Source organism: Aegilops tauschii, chromosome 2 (genome assembly GCF_002575655.3).
Source record: "Aegilops tauschii subsp. strangulata cultivar AL8/78 chromosome 2, Aet v6.0, whole genome shotgun sequence".
Taxonomy (NCBI): domain Eukaryota; kingdom Viridiplantae; phylum Streptophyta; class Magnoliopsida; order Poales; family Poaceae; genus Aegilops; species Aegilops tauschii.
In genome coordinates this window covers 611,679,657-611,699,145 of record NC_053036.3, presented here as the reverse complement: position 1 = coordinate 611,699,145, position 19,489 = coordinate 611,679,657, and the positions used below count along the sequence as shown (strand labels likewise).

The 19,489-nt window shown below is 45.5% G+C and overlaps 1 pseudogene; it reads right to left on the bottom strand.

Annotated features, from left to right (window-relative positions):
* Positions 1 to 6,372: 6,372 nt before the first annotated feature.
* Positions 6,373 to 9,188, bottom strand: LOC109784539 (G-type lectin S-receptor-like serine/threonine-protein kinase B120; annotated as a pseudogene).
* Between the last annotated feature and the right edge of the window lie 10,301 nt (positions 9,189 to 19,489).

Genomic DNA, 19,489 nt, shown 5'->3' with positions numbered 1-19,489 from the left:
TTTGCCTTTGAGATCTATTTTCATTCGCTTTTATTTTCAGATCTATATTTCCAAAAACCCAAAAATACCTTGTTGCACTTTATTTTATTTTGCGTTTATTCGAGATCTATTTATCCAATCTATCATATTTCTCCCATCAACTCGACAATTTCTGGCACCATTACCTGAAAGGGATAGACAACCCCTTTAATACGTCGGGTTGCAAGTATTTGTTCTTTGTGTGCAGGTACTGTTTACATAGTGTTGCGTGGTTCTCCTACTAGTTCGATAACCTTGGTCTCATCACTGAGGGAAATACCTACCGTCGCTGTGCTGCATCATCCCATCCTCTTTGGAGAAATACCGACGTAGTTCAAGCTGCATCAAGAGCCTTCCGAGGTTTCACTAGCGCTACCTTGGGCTGTTTTGCTGACTTCTCAGTCGGGTCTGGCGTTGCAGTGAGTGCGTTTTGGATTCCTGACACTCGACACAACGGCCTTGCCCTGGCTGGTCGCCGGGTCGTGGGTCTGTTTGGATCGACGCTTGGTGCGTGGAGGGGACTCGGCTTCCTCACTCTCCTCTGAGTCATCACTGTTGTCCTCGTTGTCGTCGGCATAGTCAATATCAGCACTGCCACCTTCACTTTCCATTCCTTCAATGAGATGTTCTCCATTTGGCACAGGCAAATACATCACCATGAATGCCTGCAAAGCACAAATATCAGAGTTAGTCGGTCCTCAATGCAGTTGCATATTGAAAACAAAAGTTAGTACACTCGACAAGCTATGCCTCACCTCTCCTGGAGGATGCTCGGCGTCGAATGGCAGAATTCGTTTGGATCCACGCGGGTTGTCACGGGCTCCGGTGATTCTCCTGAGCCACTGTGTCACGGTCTCTTCCTTGACTTCCTCTGGATGGGTCCGAGCAGTGTCGTTTGCACCTGAATACAACCACATGGGATGGTCGTGTGCTTGCAGAGGCTGGATGCATCGACTGAGGAACACCTCCAACAGAACCAAGCCTGTCACCCCACCCCGGATCAACTCAACTACAGCTTCTACCAAGATCCCCAACTCAGTTTTCTCCTCCTCGTCCACAGTAATCAAGCGAGGAGCATTGAGTCTCACCAACGAGAGAGGAGGAAGGCCAGCCGATGAACCAGGGGTCGGAACATCGTTGCAGTAAAACTAGGTCGACTGCCAACCCCTAACCGACTCGGGAAAGGTCATGGAAGGGAAGGCACTTCTAGCCCCCACATAGTTGGATCATGTGGGTCTTCGCACCACTCGAATTCGCTTTCTTAACCGATTAAGAGCGGCATGTGAAGATGTGTTTGAACAACCCCCAGTGGGGGCGACAACCCAAGAAATTTTCACACATTGAGACGAAGGTAGCGAGGTATGATATGGCATTCAGAGGGAGGTGGTGGATTTGCTCATCGAAGAAATTCAGGAAACCACGGAAAAATAGACGAGGGGGCAAGGAAAAACCTCTCTCCACGCGAGTAAGGAGGAGGACTCGTTCTTCAGGGCGTGGTGCAGGCTCGACCTCCCCCTCCGACAGCCTCCAAAAACCGGGGACCAGCAGGCCATCAGCAGTGAGCCCCTCGAGGTCCTCCGCCGTGACCGTCTCGCCCTGGATCCAGCCTGGCGGCACAGTGTGCTGGGAGCTCGGCGCCTTCTTCCTGTTGGTTGCCTTCTTGGCGCGCTCCCGCTTCATCGTCTTATCCTTCGCCATCTTCATGGTGGTCATCAGAGCCGAGCGGGGCAGCGCTGAGGGGCGGAAGAGGGTAAGAGACAAGGTGGAGAGGGGAAAAGAGGAGAGAACTGGTGCACGCCTCGGCAACGTCGTCCTTTAAACCCACACTCCCGAGTCACTGACCTGTGGGCCAGCGAGATCCCAACGCATCCCACAACCGGCGCCTGCTTGATACGTGGCGATAAAGGGGGAGCGAAAATTGAGGAGTCCCTCCCCACTTACCCAACTTACAGTGTTGCAGCCGGCCCGCGCGCTTCTCCAAATTTTTGAATCCCACAAAATCCGGGATATGACAGAGCAATCGATCACACCAGAGATATCCACATTCATTCAGGTCGGATCCAGCACTCTACGACTTGCAGCTTGTCTCACTCGGACACTTAACGAGTCAGAATCGATCGAGGCGATTGACAAAGGATCTAGCAGCACATGTACCTATACACCTTTAAGAAATGTCTCCGAGGCATTAAGGCTGGTCTGAATCATCTTTAGTCCTTTATGACTCGAACCCCGATCCATTCGGGGGCTAATGACGATGACATGTACCTAGGGTAGGGTCCTAGGCCTGACCTACACGACCTACCCAAGGACACTACATATGAGGATCCAAGATTTACATAGTTAGAAAGGAGGCGTCGACTGGAATGACCGCTGCATGCAAGTCACTCGACACAAGATCCACTCGGTTACTCCTCCACCACTCGACCATCCTGATTCACTTGGAGAACCTTATTCCACTCGAAGAATACAAGACCTAGAGCAACTCCCGGATGGCAACGGTCAGGCGATCAGTTCGTCTCTGTAATGATCATTCATTGTAGGGGTTATCAGTTACGCCCCCACCTTTACTATCGCATTGAACCCTTGCGTAACGAAGGTCGATGAGGGGTCAGCGGACTCTATATAAGCCATCCCTCCGCTCCTGCACAAGGACCGCACCCCCTGTAACTCAACACACCATACAACAGAGCTCCCGCAGCACCGAGACGTAGGGTCTTTACCTCTTCCTAGAGGGGCCTGAACTCGTAAATCCGAGTGTACAACTTCGTCCTAGCTAGGCTCTGCCCTCTCCTACGTACCCCTAACCTCTATTGTCAGATCTGTTCCCACGACACCTATCCAGATTGATCACTCTTCTCCCTTTGATTGAGCCCTTGAAGTTGAGAATATGCTCCACCTGCCGGTCCTTTTCCTCTTGCATGCCCATGAGCATGATCATGTCCACTTCTTCGTCCGAATCTGAGGAATCGAAGAACTCATCTTGAATCATTTGATCAAGCTCCATCGGTCCATACTCCTCATCTAATGAAGCATCAGAATTCATCGCTTTCCCTAAAAAACACAAAAAAAACAGGTCGGACAATGTGTCGAACACATAGAGCGCAAGGTGGAGCCAGAGAGTTGTCGGTCGTACCGCAGAGGCGTTTGGGCCGGCGATGACGTCCACGGTGGTGAGGACGGGAGAGAGGACTACTGTGCCGGTGCCGGCGGCACAGAGGCTCGGACGGATGCAGAGCGTGAGCGGCAGCGGAGCTGCGAGTCGGATGTTGTGGAGGAGGAAGAAGGGAGGAGAAAGCAAATGGATCCGGTAGGTCGGGGGTGGATTTGGTGCATTTTCAAGTGGGGTAGGGCTGTCGGGTCCGACGTGGCAAACACGCCGGGCGCCCCCATATCCGCCCCATATTTGGGCTCGATATGAGGGGTGCCAGTCAGTCCGAGCGTTTGAGGCCCGTTTGAGGCCCCTGTCTGGTTCAAATTTTCGTTACCAGTCAGTGACCAGGCCATCCGCCTGTGCGTTTGAGGCGGGTTTGGGGCGGCCGACTGTAGCTCTAAGTCTTTTGACTACAACTTCATTGCCTCCTTGCAGCATTCCTTGCATGATTGAATCATCCTAATTTGTGAAGCAATAAAAGGAAAAAAGTCCATACAAAATTATTTTTAAAAAGGAGATGCAAAACTTTCTCTTACCTTGTAATGGCCAAAACCTCCATTTCCAATTTGTTTAGAGGCAGAGAAATTATCCATTGTAGTGGTAATATCTTCAAAGCTAACAAATGGAAACTCCACATGTTCACCTCCAATTTCATTGGATGGGTTAAGGTATTCGAGCATCGATTCCTTGTGGATTTCCTTCTTCTTCCGTTTTCTTATTGAATATGAGTACTTTGTTTTTAACACTCACAAACTGATGTGGAATTTTGAAAACCTAGGGCAATTTCTATTCTACCTTTGTATTTGAATACCCTAGCAAGGGCTATGCTTTCAAGTATCACCACCCGGCATGGTTTGGAGTACAATCCTTATCAATGTGCTAGTTGTTCGAACTGTAAAATGAATCATATATAAATCGAGCACAACACTTTTTTTGAACAAAAATATTTTACATGAATGATCGGTGGACTGGATAAATGTGTTACCGGTAATCCCTCTAGAGTTACCGAGGTTTAATGTTGCATTATGCTTGCATAGAATAGTTATAGATCTAATATTTACACTTGCACGAAAGTAATTTAATGCAAAAATGTACTTGGCGGTTACTTCTATACCATTAAGTTCATATATTTAGTAGATGCCCCATGATTAAATGTTGGTGTTGATTCTATGTAACAATAAAGCGCCATGATAGCAAAATGTTAGAATCAAGCGGTTCTGGTGCATACCAGGAGAGTTGGCGAGCCGGAGATAAAGGTCTTCGGTCCGGATACAGTGCGGCCCACCAGTCCGGCCCATGTGAGATAGGCCGGCAACCCGAGGTCCCCCTAGTCCAGGACTCCCTTAATAGGTGCTGCCCAATAACGGTGGCCCTGAGCGCACAAAGTGGTCCACCCATCATGGACACTCCAACCAGGTCGCCTGGGTCCGAGCCGCCCAGGAAGATTATATTGGACGGCCCGGAGCGGCCAAAAGAGGCTCCTGCAGCACGCCACTGTGTGACGGATGGCCGGGAATCTCCCTCGGCCACGAGGAGCCCAGGGAAGCAGGTACGCTAGCATCCTTTATAGGATTAATGGGTCGAGGATGTAGTACAAGTCATTCACGTGGATAATAAGGCTTGCATTGCTTCGTACGATGCATCAGTGGACTGGAATCATCCCAATGTTACTTGCTTAGCAGCGCATTACCTCTCAGAATTTGATTTCCTTAGTGCCGCAATGAACGGATTCGTGCCCATCTCTTTAAAGTCCAATGGTGGTAATCAGCTTCAAGATATGATGTAAACTAAAATTTAATAGCAATAGCCAATACATACTTATTGTCCTAAACATATAAAATGGTCGATCGAGTGTTGGCATCGTCCTTAGAACAAGCATTGTGCAAGTTATTTTTGGGAACACTAGCTTTGTCAAAAAATAGGGAGGCATGGGTTGACGCTCAAAAGTGGCGCAATCGTCAAAAGTAGCTTAAGCTATATCAAGATTAATTCAAACTTATGATTGAAAGTCGTCATTGGATGGCCTCTTAGAGAAGATCAAGATGGATATGAAGATGATCCAACCATTGGATGACCCTCTTCGAGAAGATCAAGATGGATATGAAGATGGTCCAAAATGGAGCTCGGACACAAAAGTTATGACAAATCCAGCAAAGTGTATGTTGACACCAGATTATGGCAAGGTAGAAAAACCCAATTAATATGGCATCAAATGGTAAAGTGTTCCACATGGGAAAGTTCGATCATCAAAATGAACGATTTTGATATTTTGATAATCTCAATCCAAGATCATATGCAACTTGTGAAGTCGAAACAAGGTTAGAGACAGAAGTTGAAGAGTCACTTCGGACATACCGAGTGCATTTGACTCGGTGAGACCGAGAGGATGTCAGAAAAATTGTCGCGAAGCATCCGATTCACTCGGAAATTGCGAACCAAAGCACTCGGAAATTGCGAATGGAATACATATGGTTGGCCAGGTTCACCTAGTGAGACCGAACGAAACCACTCAGAGGCTCGGAAAAATTGCCGAAGATTCCTGTCCAAGTTAGGTTAGGGTTGTTGATACTTTGGACGGAATTTTGAGTCTTTTTCTTGTACGGTAAGCACATCCACCTCATAAATAGATGAGAGGTGATGGCTGATTGAAGAACACGCAATCAATAAATTAACCTACTATTTTTACCCTAGTTTTTACATCTCTTCCTCGTTATTTCTCTCTCGCTCTTCGTTCATTCACAGTGTTAGAAAGTAGCGATCCTCGAGGCTTTAGAGGTGAGTGAATTTACCAAGGGCATCCCACCTCCACCGCACGTCCAGGGAGAATCCCTCCCATGAATGTCGGGTTCCGGGTCTACAAAATCACCCGCCAGATTCCTTGTGTACCACGCTTCCGGCTGGGTCTTCTTTGATGTGAGTTGTGGTGCATCACCCCCCCCCCCCCGCCACCCCATTGAGGGTGCACGGTGATGTGTTCGCGTGTGAACACTGGCATGTGTGAAACTGGAGATAACAACGACATCACATAGTGAAGGAAATCTTTGCTTCATATATAACATTCTCAAACAGTTCTCAATTCGCAACCGTTTCCAGTGCATGACAAAAACATACTAAAAAAATTACATTTCACATTGTGTAGATCATAAATTAAAGAACCGCCTATACTCGAGCTTTCGTACGTTATAAAATTTGATCTTAAACATCTAACGACCCTCTAGTGTTGTGATGCTTATGGCATTCATAGAATTTCTCCTGTTTTCCCTTGATTGTTCAGTTTCAAAATCCTGTAAAGCAAAATATGCAGGATGCTTTGGGGTAGGAAGCAATGCACTTTCATTCTATAACATGAATATCACTGTTGACATAGATGTCCTATCATCCGGGTGATTTTGAACGCATAGGAGACAAACATGAATACACCATAGAACTTCTTAAAGTGGACAACTCTCGATAGCCGAAGATTGCACAAGTTCTGTTGCTTTTCCATCTCCCATAATCTCCATGCCTGAGCCAATAGAAAATTACAATCAAGTTACTTTGTTTTGCTTTAGCCATAAAATGTTTGGACCTTTCACTATACTCACATAAGTAGTAAGAATGGCACAGTTCATTACGAGTTGCGGTGAGGTAATCTTCAAGCCACTGACAATCTCCATGAGAACAGTTAACATCAAAGCTATAGGTGTGGATTTTACAGAAAAAGTACCTCCCATCACATATTCAGGCGACATGTAACCACTGTTTAAATAATTCAACAGTAAGAAATGCACAAAATTGAGTTAAATTGGAAAGTAGAAACTATACTTCTTGACAAGTGTTGGTGCATTAGCTACTTACTATGTCCCAACAACCCGGGTAGTATTTTCTTGTTGTTGGTTTCCTCCAAAGATCCTTGCCATACCAAAACCAGATATTTTAGGAGTCATTTCCAAATCCAACAAGATGTTGCTTGATTTCAGATCTCTGTGAATTATAGTTAATCTCGAATCTTGGTGAAGGTAAAGAAGTCCTCCCGCTACCCCTTTAATTATCTTGAAGCGTATGACCCAATCAAGTAAATTTTGTCTTGTAGCATCTTCAAATATGAGTAGTAAAACGAAGTAACTGATTAGTCATCAGGAATATCCTTTAGTTTGGAAATTTGTAATATGTATAGAGGTTATAACACAACAAAAAGAAAGGAGTCCAAGCTCTTGTTAGGTAGGTATTCGTAAATAAGTAACCTCTCATCTCCATGCATGCAGCAACCAAGAAGTCTAACTAGGCTTCTGTGCTGCAATTTCGCTATTAAAACTACTTCATTTTTAAACTCCTCCATCCCTTGCTGAGAACCCACGCTAAGCCTTTTGATAGCAACTTCCTTGAAACCTTCCAGTATCCCCTACATGATTGAATCATTCTGAATCGTGAAATGATGAAAGAAATTATTTTGCACCAATACAGTTGATCATACAAAAGAAAACAGTGCTACTGTGACTACCGACACCACGCTTATTCTTACCTTGTAAACTTTGCCAAAGCCCCCTTTTCCAATTTGTTTGAGTCAGAAAAATTATCTGTTGCCACGAGGATATCTTCAAAGCTAACAAATGGAAACTTTGCATTTTCGTCTCCAATTTCATTGGAAGAGCCCATGTATCCTAGCATCAGTCTCTTTTGGTTTCCCTTGTTGTGTCTCTTGGTTGCTAAAGATCAAAACTTTGTCAATAAAACTAGATAATAAATTTGAAGTTTAAAAACAAGGACCCTCATTTATTCTACGTTTACATTTCCACATCTTGATAAGGGCTATGCATATAAGTATCAGCAGAATTGCTACAATGGGCAGTATAGTCTTTACCAATTTGCTATTCTCTTGAACTGCAAAAGGTATCATGTAACAATTTAATGCATCTTAAGAAAAGAAAAATAGTTCAGCAAGCATTACTTGCTAGAGTATGAAATTTACGTGCACCTGATACCAATACTGATCCATGGACCGAACAACCGGACTACCAATAACCCCTCCAAAGTAATTGCTACGTGCATTACAGATCTATAGATTGTACATATGCTAGACAATTTGAATGCAAACTACACATTAAGCTCAGTGATAGCATAAAGGCTAGAACAAAGGGGTGCATATACCTGGAGAGCCGGCAAGCCGGAGATACAGGTTCTCGCCAGTCATCCTATATTTCATCGCGTCGACAAGATTCCCTGTCCAAACCAAGCACCTTGACTGGTCGGCCATAGTAGCATTATTGGTAAAGTTGGTGTAAGCGTAAGCCGTGCATGAGCAGTTGCTGCTGCACTCGACCCTGCACTCATCAAAGCTTTTATTCGGGACAACTAAAAACTTGTCGGGAACCTTCATCCAAGGTATGGTGACAAAATGACTTTGCTCGCTGCACTTGAGCGCCTTTGTTCTCCTGCATCCTGTTGAAAAGTTAAAACCAACGGGCTCAAACCCATCGAAGCAACGGCATGTCGGGACAGCCCCCGTGTGGCCATAATAGCCAAACGGACCACACGTGGCGTAGACCTCGTAGCTGCTAGCGGGGGGCTCAGAGAGGACTGTCCATGATGAGCGGTTGTTCCAGCTAAGAGTCTTGAGCGCGCCCGTGTACTCAAGGGTAACACGTATGTATGGTGAACCATCAGGGACTGTATATTCGTAATAGAACCGATCACCTATGCTGATGATAGCTTCAAAGACGATGGTGTTCTGGTATATGCTACTGACCACTGACACACCTTTGAGCATACTGATTCGGCAGTAGGGCTTAGCCGCGTGCCAAATGACAAACTGAAGGTTTGAGCTAGGGTCAAGGCTCAGAGAGAAGTCTCCAGCGGATGGGTCATTCGGGCCCTTCCAAGCAACAAGGTACCCGACAACATCGGACTTCTTGCTCAGCAAGATTTTCATACCTGGAAGGGTGGTGTCTGTCGGGTGATCAAAACTTTGCCATATGATCGTGTCATTTGTAAACCAGAGAGTTAGAGAGATAGGTTTAGGGTTTTGCGTCAGGCGATACATCCACCTCACGTCTCACTATATATAGATGGTCAGGTTACATACATGTACACGTATAAATACAATATATGCAAACTAGACCCTATTTTACATGCCCCCTCAATTTGAACTACATACAAGATTCAGATTGGTCCTGAAGCGGTCTAGCATCTGACGGGTAGCGGGTTTAGTAAATACATCCACTAGCTGATCATCTGTTGAGATAAACCTGACCACCAATGCACCTGCTGCTACTCGTTCCCTCAAAAAGTGAAAGTCGATCTCAATGTGTTTGATCCGAGCATGAAACACTGGGTTTGCCATCAGGTAAGTTGCCCCTAAATTGTCGCACCACAAATAGGTGTGCGCTGCTGTGTAAGTCCAAGTTCTGTGAGAACCGAGTCTAACCAAATAGCTTCAGCCGCGCCATTTGCCAATGCCTTGTACTCTGCCTCGGTGCTAGATCTCGAGACTATAGGCTGCTTCTTTGAACTCCAAGATATAAGATTGGGTCCAACAAACACAGCAAATCCACCTGTGGAACGCCTGTCATCAACACAGCCTGTCCAGTCTGCATCGGAGAACATGCTGACTCCAGTAAAACGGGACTTACGAATGCGTAGTCCTGTGTCTAGCGTACCTTTGACATATATCAGGATACGCTTAACTGCTTCCCAATGAAACTGACACACTTTGTTCACAGCAAAGGAGATATCGGGACGGGTGAGTGTCAAATACTGGAGTGCTCCAACTACACTGCGGTACCTGAAAGAGTCATCAGTACTCAGCAATGCACCACTGTGGCATGAGAGGCTCTCGGATGTAGCTAGTGGAGTGGAAGTGGGCTTGCAGTTCTCCATGTTGATGCGATGAAGCAGATCAAGTGCATACTTCTTCTGCGTCAATGTCATGCCCCCTGAATGAAAGGACGCTCCCAATGCAAGGAAGTACTCCAGCCTACCCAAGTCCTTGAGGGGAAAACTCGCATACAAGGACTGCACAAGGCGGTCAACCACAGCAGGTGTAGAACCAGCAATCACAATATCATCAACATACACCAGCATGTATATCTAAATAGCACCATGGGAGAAGATGAACAAAGAAGCATCAGCCTTGGAGGCAATCAAACCAAGCTGTGAGAGACGCTTACTCAGCCGAGCATACAAGGCACGCGGTGACTGTTTGAGCCCGTAGATGGACCACTGGAGTTTGCACACATGGGAGGGATAACGAGCATCCTCAAAACCAGGGGGCTGCTGAATGTAGACATCTTCGGCCAGAAAACCGTGGAGAAAGGCATTACTCACGTCAACCTGTCGAAGGCTCCACCCGCGGGATACTGCAAGAGAGAGAACCAGGCGAACCGTAGCAGGCTTCACCACGGGGCTGAAAGTATCTCCATAATCGATCCCTTGCTATTGAGACAGAACCATCAGGACGATGCTTGGTCTTAAAAATCCACTTGTAGCCTACAACATTAACACCAGGAGGCCGAGGCACCAACACCCATGTGTTAGTATGACGAAGAGCAGCGAATTCCTCGGACATGGCAGCACGCCAAGCTGGTTCACCAAGAGCATCACGATGAGAGGTCGATGCAACAAAGAAAGCACGCTGACGAGTGTCGTACCGAACAGTGCCATCCATGTATGTCTTGGCCTTGCGCGTATGATCACGATGACGCGTGACCATAGTGTGCACGGGAGCTGCATCGCTGATAGATGGTGATGGCGGCGACGGAGACCCGACCAAAGGTGTCACGGCTGAAGTCTCTTCAGCGACAGGCGACATGGGCCGGGGGGACGCGTCGGGCTGGGCCGATCCAGGCGACGTGGGAGAGCCGGGCGGAGACGCGGCTGGCGACCCGATGATGACCGAAGCAGGCGACGCGGGCTGGGCCGAACTAGGCGCGAGGGATGCAGCGGGCGACCGGCCAGGCCCGCGGACGCGACAGCGGGCGAGGCAGACGGGGCCGCTGACGGACCAGCGGGTGAGACAGCCGAGGCAGCCTCGGGAGGCGTGGCATGCATGTCGGGGCCATGCACGTCGATCACATCGGCAGGTGCAGGTGCGGCGGCAGGTTCCTGGGAATAGGGGTGGGCATTCGGTAGAAACCGAAAATTCGGTTTTCACCGTTCGGTTTATTTTGAAATTCGGTTAGCAAAATTAAAAACCGAAATTAGCAAGCAAAAAATGCTAACCGAAAATTCGGTTAACCGATTATTTCGGTTCAGTTTTCGGTTTATACCGAACACTGCTTAGGAGCTGGTGCTTCTACTGTCAGGACTGTACATCCCAGTGTTATATAACCCAGCGTCTTATCGCATTGCGCTTCGCAAGCGATGTGGGACTAAACTCGTATGCCGATGGCCGCTGTGCACTCCACCCAGTCAACATATGCACTAGTTGTTGTGTGGGCCTTGTAGTTAGTGGAGGGGCCAGGCCTATACACCGAGCTCTAGCTAGTAGCTACCGGGCTTAGCATGCATGCATGCATGCATTAGGCCAGAACATAGGACAGAGCTGCGTGGCTGGACACGCAAGATGTGTGCCTCCAAAACAATTAAAATATTTGGCCGCTCGTACGCTGCGTGGCCGGACGCGCGCACGCGGTCGACGGTCACATCGCAGCGTTTGGCGATACGCGGGAGCCTCGTTCGGTTTTCTTCTTCGGTTATCAGTTTAATACCAAACCGACCGATTTAAATTCGGTTATTGAATCTAAAAACCGAATTTAATTGTGGCAGTATAAAAAACTGAAAATTCGGTTTATTCGGTTTCGGTACCGGTTCGGCATTCGGTTGGTCGGTTTTTACGCCCACCCCTACCTGGGAAGACAAAAAAGCAGCATCTGCAGGGAACAAGTCAAATGACAAATATGACAGGTCGTATTTCCGCACATGGACATCCAAAACCGGTTCATTAAATGGAAACATGAGGGCATGCTCAAGAGAAGCAATGTCGACCGAGACACCGGGGGTGGAGTACGGAAAAACTGTCTCGTCGAAAACAACATCACGAGAAATATAGATCCTACCCGAGGTGCGATCAAGACACTTATAACCCTTATGCAGAGGACTATAGCCAAGGAAAATGCACATCTTGGAACGAAACTCCAGCTTGCGAGCTTTGTACTTATGGAGACTAGGCCAGCAAGCACACCCAAAAATCCGCAGAGAGGAATAATTGGGCTGAACATGAAACAAGCGAAACAAGGGCGTGTCCTTATTGAGAACCGGAGTGGGCATACGGTTGATGAGATAACATGCCGTAAGAAAGGCCTCATCCCAAAACCGAAGTGGGAGAGACGAGTGCGCAAGTAAGGCAAGGCCGGTCTCGACCAAATGACGGTGTTTCCGCTCGGCACTACCGTTCTACTGGGATGTATGTGGACACGACACACAGTGGGAGATGCCCGTGCGTTGAAAGTAGCGATGGAGTTTGTGGTATTCACCACCCCAATCAGACTGAACGGCCTTGATTTTGCAATCCAAAAGGTGTTCGACATGAGCCTGAAAATTATAGAAGACTTGCTCAACATCAGACTTGTGTTTAAGCAAATAAATCCAAGTGAAACGCGTGTAGTCATCAACAAAACTAACATAGTGAAGGAAATATGCCCTAGAGGCAATAATAAAGTTATTATTTATTTCCTTATTTCATGATAAATGTTTATTGTTCATGCTAGAATTGTATTAACCGGAAACATACTACATGTGTGAATACATAGACAAACATAGTGTCACTAGTATGCCTCTACTTGACTAGCTCGTTAATCGAAGATGGTTGAGTTTCCTAGCCATGGACATGGGTTGTGATTTGATTAACGGGATCACATCATTAGGAGAATGATGTGATTGACTTGACCCATTCCGTTAGCTTAGCACTCGATCGTTTAGTATGTTGTTGTTGCTTTCTTCATGACTTATACATGTTCCTATGACTATGAGATTATGCAACTCCCGTTTACTGGAGGAACACTTTGTGTGCTACCAAACGTCACAACGTAACTGGGTGATTATAAAGGTGCTCTACAGGTGTCCCTGAAGTTACATGTTGGGTTGGCGTATTTCGAGATTAGGATTTGTCACTCCGATTGTCGGAGAGGTATCTCTGGGCCCACTCGGTAATGCACATCACTATAAGCCTTGCAAGCATTGTAACTAATGAGTTAGTTGCGGGATGATGTATTACGGAACGAGTAAAGAGACTTGCCGGTAACGAGATTGAACTAGGTATTGAGATACCGACGATCGAATCTCGGGCAAGTAACATACCGATGACAAAGGGAACAACGTATGTTGTTATGCGGTCTGACCGATAAAGATCTTCGTAGAATATGTGGGAGCCAATATGAGCATCCAGGTTCCGCTATTGGTTATTGACCGGAGACGTGTCTCGGTCATGTCTACATAGTTCTCGAACCCGTAGGGTCCGCACGCTTAAAGTTACGATGACAGTTATATTATGAGTTTATATGTTTTGATGTACCGAAGGAGTTCGGAGTCCCGGATGAGATCGGGGATATGACGAGGAGTCTCGAAATGGCGGAGACGTAAAGATCGATATATTGGACGACTATATTCGGACTTTGGAAAGGTTCCGAGTGATTCGGGTATTTATCGGAGTACCGGAGAGTTACGGGAATTCGCCGGGGAGTATATGGGCCTTATTGGGCCATACGGGAATAGAGGAGAGAGGCCAAAAGGAAGGAGGCGCGCGGCCCCCCTCTGGTCCGAATTGGACAAGGGGTGCAGCCCCCTTTTCCTTCTTCCTCTCCCCCTCTTTCCTTCTCTCCTACTCCAACAAGGGAAGGAGGAGTCCTACTCCCACCGGGAGTAGGACTCCCCCCTTGGCGCGCCCTCCTCCTAGGCCGGCCGCCTCCCCCCTTGCTCCTTTATATACGGGGGCAGGGGGGCACCCCATAGACACAAGAATTGATCGTTTGATTTTTTAGCCGTGTGCGGTGCCCCCCTCCACCATAGTCCACCTCGATAATATTGTAGCGGTGCTTAGGCGAAGCCCTGCGTCGGTAGAACATCATCATCGTCACCACGCCGTCGTGCTGACGAAACTCTCCCTCAACACTCGGCTGGATCGGAGTTCGAGGGACGTCATCGGGCTGAACGTGTGCTGAACTCGAAGGTGCCGTGCGTTCGGTACTTGATCGGTCGGATCATGAAGACGTACGACTACATCAACCGCGTTGTGCTAACGCTTCCGCTTTCGGTCTACGAGGGTACGTAGACACACTCTCCCCTCTCGTTGCTATGCATCACCATGATCTTGCGTGTGCGTAGGAAATTTTTTGAAATTTCTACGTTCCCCAGCAGTGGCATCCGAGCCAGGTTTTATGCGTAGATGTCATATGCACGACTAGAACACAAGTGAGTTGTGGGCGATATAAGTCATACTGCTTACCAGCATGTCATACTTTGGTTCGGCGGTATTGTGAGATGAAGCGGCCCGGACCGACATTACGCGTACGCTTACGCGAGACTGGTTTCACCGCCACGAGCACTCGTTGCTTAAAGGTGACCGGCGGGTGTCTGTCTCTCTCACTTTAGTTGAACCGAGTGTGGCTACGCCCGGTCCTTGCGAAGGTTAAAACAGCACCAACTTGACAAACTATCGTTGTGGTTTTGATGCGTAGGTAAGAACGGTTCTTGCTAAGCCCAGTAGCAGCCACGTAAAACTTGCAACAACAAAGTAGAGGACGTCTAACTTGTTTTTGCAGGGCATGTTGTGATGTGATATGGTCAAGACGTGATGCTATATGGTTGTCGCTTTATTGTATGCAATGCAATCGCCCTGTAATGCTTTACTTTATCACTAAGCGGTAGCGATAGTCGTAGAAGCATAAGATTGGCGAGACGACAATGATGCTACGATGGAGATCAAGGTGTCGCGCCGGTGACGATGGTGATCATGACGGTGCTTCGGAGATGGAGATCACAAGCACAAGATGATGATGGCCATATCATATCACTTATTGATTGCATGTGATGTTTATCTTTTATGCATCTTATCTTGCTTTGATTGATGGTAGCATTATAAGATGATCTCTCACTAAATTTCAAGATAAAAGTGTTCTCCCTGAGTATGCACCGTTGCCAAAGCTCGTCGTGCCCAGACACCACGTGATGATCGGGTGTGATAAGCTCTACGTCCATCTACAACGGGTGCAAGCCAGTTTTGCACACGCAGAATACTCAGGTTAAACTTGACGAGCCTAGCATATGCAGATATGGCCTCGGAACACTGAGACCGAAAGGTCGAGCGTGAATTATATAGTAGATATGATCAACATAGTGATGTTCACCATTGAAAACTACTCCATTTCACGTGATGATCGGTTATGGTTTAGTTGATTTGGATCGCGTGATCACTTAGATGATTAGAGGGATGTCTATCTAAGTGGGAGTTCTTAAGTAATATGATTAATTGAACTTCAATTTATCATGAACTTGGTCCTGGTAGTATTAGCATATCTATGTTGTAGATCAATAGCTCGCGTTTAGCTCCCCTGTTTTATTTTTGATATGTTCCTAGAGAAAACTGAATTGAAAGATGTTAGTAGCAATGATGCGGATTGGATCCGTGATCTGAGGATTTTCCACATTGCTGCACAGAAGAATTATGTCCTTGATGCACCGCTAGGTGACAGAACTGTTGCAGGAGCAGATGCATACGTTATGAACGTTTGGCAAGCTCAATATGATGACTACTTGATAGTTTAGTGCACCATGCTTAGCGGCTTAGAATCGGGACTTCAAAGACGTTTTGAACGTCATGGACCATATGAGATGTTCCAGGAGTTGAAGTTAATATTTCAAGCAAATACCCGAGTTGAGAGATATGAAGTCTCCAACAAGTTCTATAGCTAAAAGATGGAGGAGAATAGCTCAAGAAGTGAGCATGTGCTCAGATTATCTGAGTACTACAATCGCTTGAATCAAGTGGGAGTTAATCTTCCAGATAAAATAGTGATTGACAGAATTCTCTAAGTCACCATCACCAAGTTAGTAGAACTTTGTGATGAACTATAATATGCAAGGGATAACGGAAACGATTCCCAAGCTCTTCGTGATGCTGAAATCGACGAAGGTAGAAATCAAGAAAAGCATCAAGTGTTGATGGTTGACAAGACCACTAGTTTCAAGAAAAGGGCAAAGGGAAGAAGGGGAACTTCAAGAAGAACGGCAAGCAAGTTGCTGCTCATGTGAAGAAGCCCAAGTCTAGACCTAAGCCTGAGACTAAGTGCTTCTACTGCAAAGGGACTGGTCGCTGGAAGCGGAACTACCCCAAGTATTTGGCGGATAAGAAGGATGGCAAAGTAAACAAAGGTATATTTGATATACATGTTATTGATGTGTACTTTACTAGTGTTTATAGCAACCCCTCAGTATTTGATACTAGTTCAGTTGCTAAGATTAGTAACTCGAAACGGGAGTTGCAGAATAAACAGAGACTAGTTAAGGGTGAAGTGACGATGTATGTTGGAAGTGGTTCCAAGATTGATATGATCATCATCGCACACTCCCTATACTTTCGGGATTAGTGTGGAACCTAAATAAGTGTTATTTGGTGTTTGCGTTGAGCATGAATATGATTTGATCATGTTTATTGCAATACGGCTATTCATTTAAGTTAGAGAACAATTATTGTTCTGTTTACATGAATAAAACCTTTTATGGTCATACACACCAATGAAAATGATTTGTTGGATCTTGATCGTAGTGATACACATATTCATAATATTAAAGCCAAAAGATGCAAAGTTAATAATGATAGTACAAATTATTTGTGGCACTGCCGTTTAGGTCATATTGGTGTAAAGCGTATGAAGAAAATCCATGCTGATGGGCTTTTGGAATCACTTGATTATGAATCATTTGATGCTTGCGAACCATGCCTCATGGGCAAGATGACTAAGACTCCGTTCTTCGGAACAATGGAGCGAGCAACAGACTTGTTGGAACTAATACATACTGATGTATGCAGTCCGATGAGTGTTGAGGCTCACGACGGGTATCATTATTTTCCGACCTTCACAGATGATTTAAGAAGATATGGGTATATCTACTTGATGAAACATAAGTCTGAAACGTTTGAAAATTTCAAAGAATTTCAGAGTGAAGTTGAAAATCATCGTAACAAGAAAATAAAGTTTCTACGATCTAATCGTGGAGGAGAATATTTGAGTTACGAGTTTGGTCTTCATTTGAAACAATGCGGAATAGTTTCGCAACTCACGCCACCCAGAACACCACAGCGTAATGGTGTGTCCGAACATCGTAATCGTACTTTACTAGATATGGTGCGATCTATGATGTCTCTTACTGATTTACCGCTATCGTTTTGGGGTTATGCTCTAGAGACAGCTGCATTCACGTTAAATAGGGCACCATCTAAATCCGTTGAGACGACGCCTTATGAACTATGGTTTGGCAAGAAACCAAAGTTGTCGTTTCTTAAAGTTTGGGGCTGCGATGCTTATGTGAAAAAGCTTCAACCTGATAAGCTCGAACCCAAATCGGAGAAATGTGTCTTCATAGGATACCCAAAAGAGACCGTTGGGTACACCTTCTATCACAGATCCGAAGGCAAGACTTTTGTTGCTAAATTTGGATCCTTTCTAGAGAAGGAGTTTCTCTCGAAAGAAGTGAGTGGGAGGAAAGTAGAACTTGATGAGGTAACTGTACCTGCTCCCTTATTGGAACCCTAATCTAACTCAGAGAGGAATCTTGTGTAACTTTCTGCATCCATTCGGAGCTTCCGAGTGGTTTCGTTCGGTCTCTCCGAGTGAATGCTACCATCCTTTTGTACTTTTCATATTCCGTTTTGATTTTCGAGTAGTTTCGTTCGGTCTCATCAAGTGAATTGGGTGCTTCTTGACAAATTTGCTGACATCCGCTCAGACTCACCGAAACAAATTCATTCGGTATGTCCGAAGTAATTTTGCAGCTTCTGTCCATGACCATGTTTCAGCTCCATAGGTTGCGTACAATATCAGATTGAGAGGATCCAAATATAAAATTCGTCCCTTTCAATGATAGGGAGATTTTTCATGTTGAAACATTTTTCATTTGAGGTGATCTTAATTCGTTTTCTGCCATTACATAATCTGATGTCAACACGAGGTTCTTTGAAATTGTCATAACTTTTGCATCTGAGTTCCGTTTTGAACCATCTTTATATCTACTTTGATCTTCGCCGAAAGGGTCATCCAGTAGTGACTTCCAATCATAGTTTTGAATTTATATTGCTATAACTTCAAGCACGAGTGTGCCACTTTTGAGCGTCAACATAATCCAGTTCCTAGCTAATGCATCAATCAGGACTCACATGTGGTTCACTATGGCACTTAACTAGGGATTACGAAACCTGGTCGTCGTATGTGTCCTGGGCATATGAATATGTGATGCTGAGATTCAACATTGCCTCGTAAGCCATCCTCGATCGCGTTGGTAATGGGCGCACAACTGCCGGACGGGATAACACTGTTAGAGCAAATATAATAAGATACAATCAGCAGGCTATAATGATTAAACTATTATATTTCTTCTGAGTTGGATGAGAGAGAAAAGGAGAGAAGGGAAATGGGTTGTAGATTAACAGCCGGCTGCATCACGGACTCCAAAAAACATTATGAGGTGTAAGGTGGGTCATGCATTTATAAAATAGTATTACTTAGGAACTAGCTAAAACGATCTTATATTATAAAACAAAAGGAATACTATACATGTTAGTTATTAGGTTGACTATATGTAAGGTTGCAATTTCATATAGCCAGTTGTTGGCTATACTATTAACCATGCTATTACTGATATATCTCTTTGCACCACAAGAATAGAGTAGCTGTAATTTTTCGTCCGCAAAAAAATGTTGTTGTAGTTTTTCTTCAGTTAACTGCAGCTTTTCTTCAGTTACCAGTTTGCTTTGTGCACGTGAGAATATAATCACGTTTCGCTGCCCGAGGCGTGCTTAGAGCATCTCCAATAGACGGCCCATATATAAAAATAACCAGCTTTTGAATCTTCTGAGGCAAAAAACAACTCTCCAACCGATGGTCCATATGTAAAAAAAATTACATCTCCACCTCCCGGCTGCCACTTTAAAAAACTCAAAACATGAGAAGTGTCAACATTTTAAAATACTCCAATCAACAAGAGAGTGAACACGATGATAATCACCAGGAGTTAAATAGAGGGCGGAGTAAAATACCTATATCTTACTGCAATGCACGTGCACAATGGTAGATCCTAAAAAAATTATCAAAAAAATGGCAGGTCCTAAAACTCATCCTACGTGTCTTGAGATAG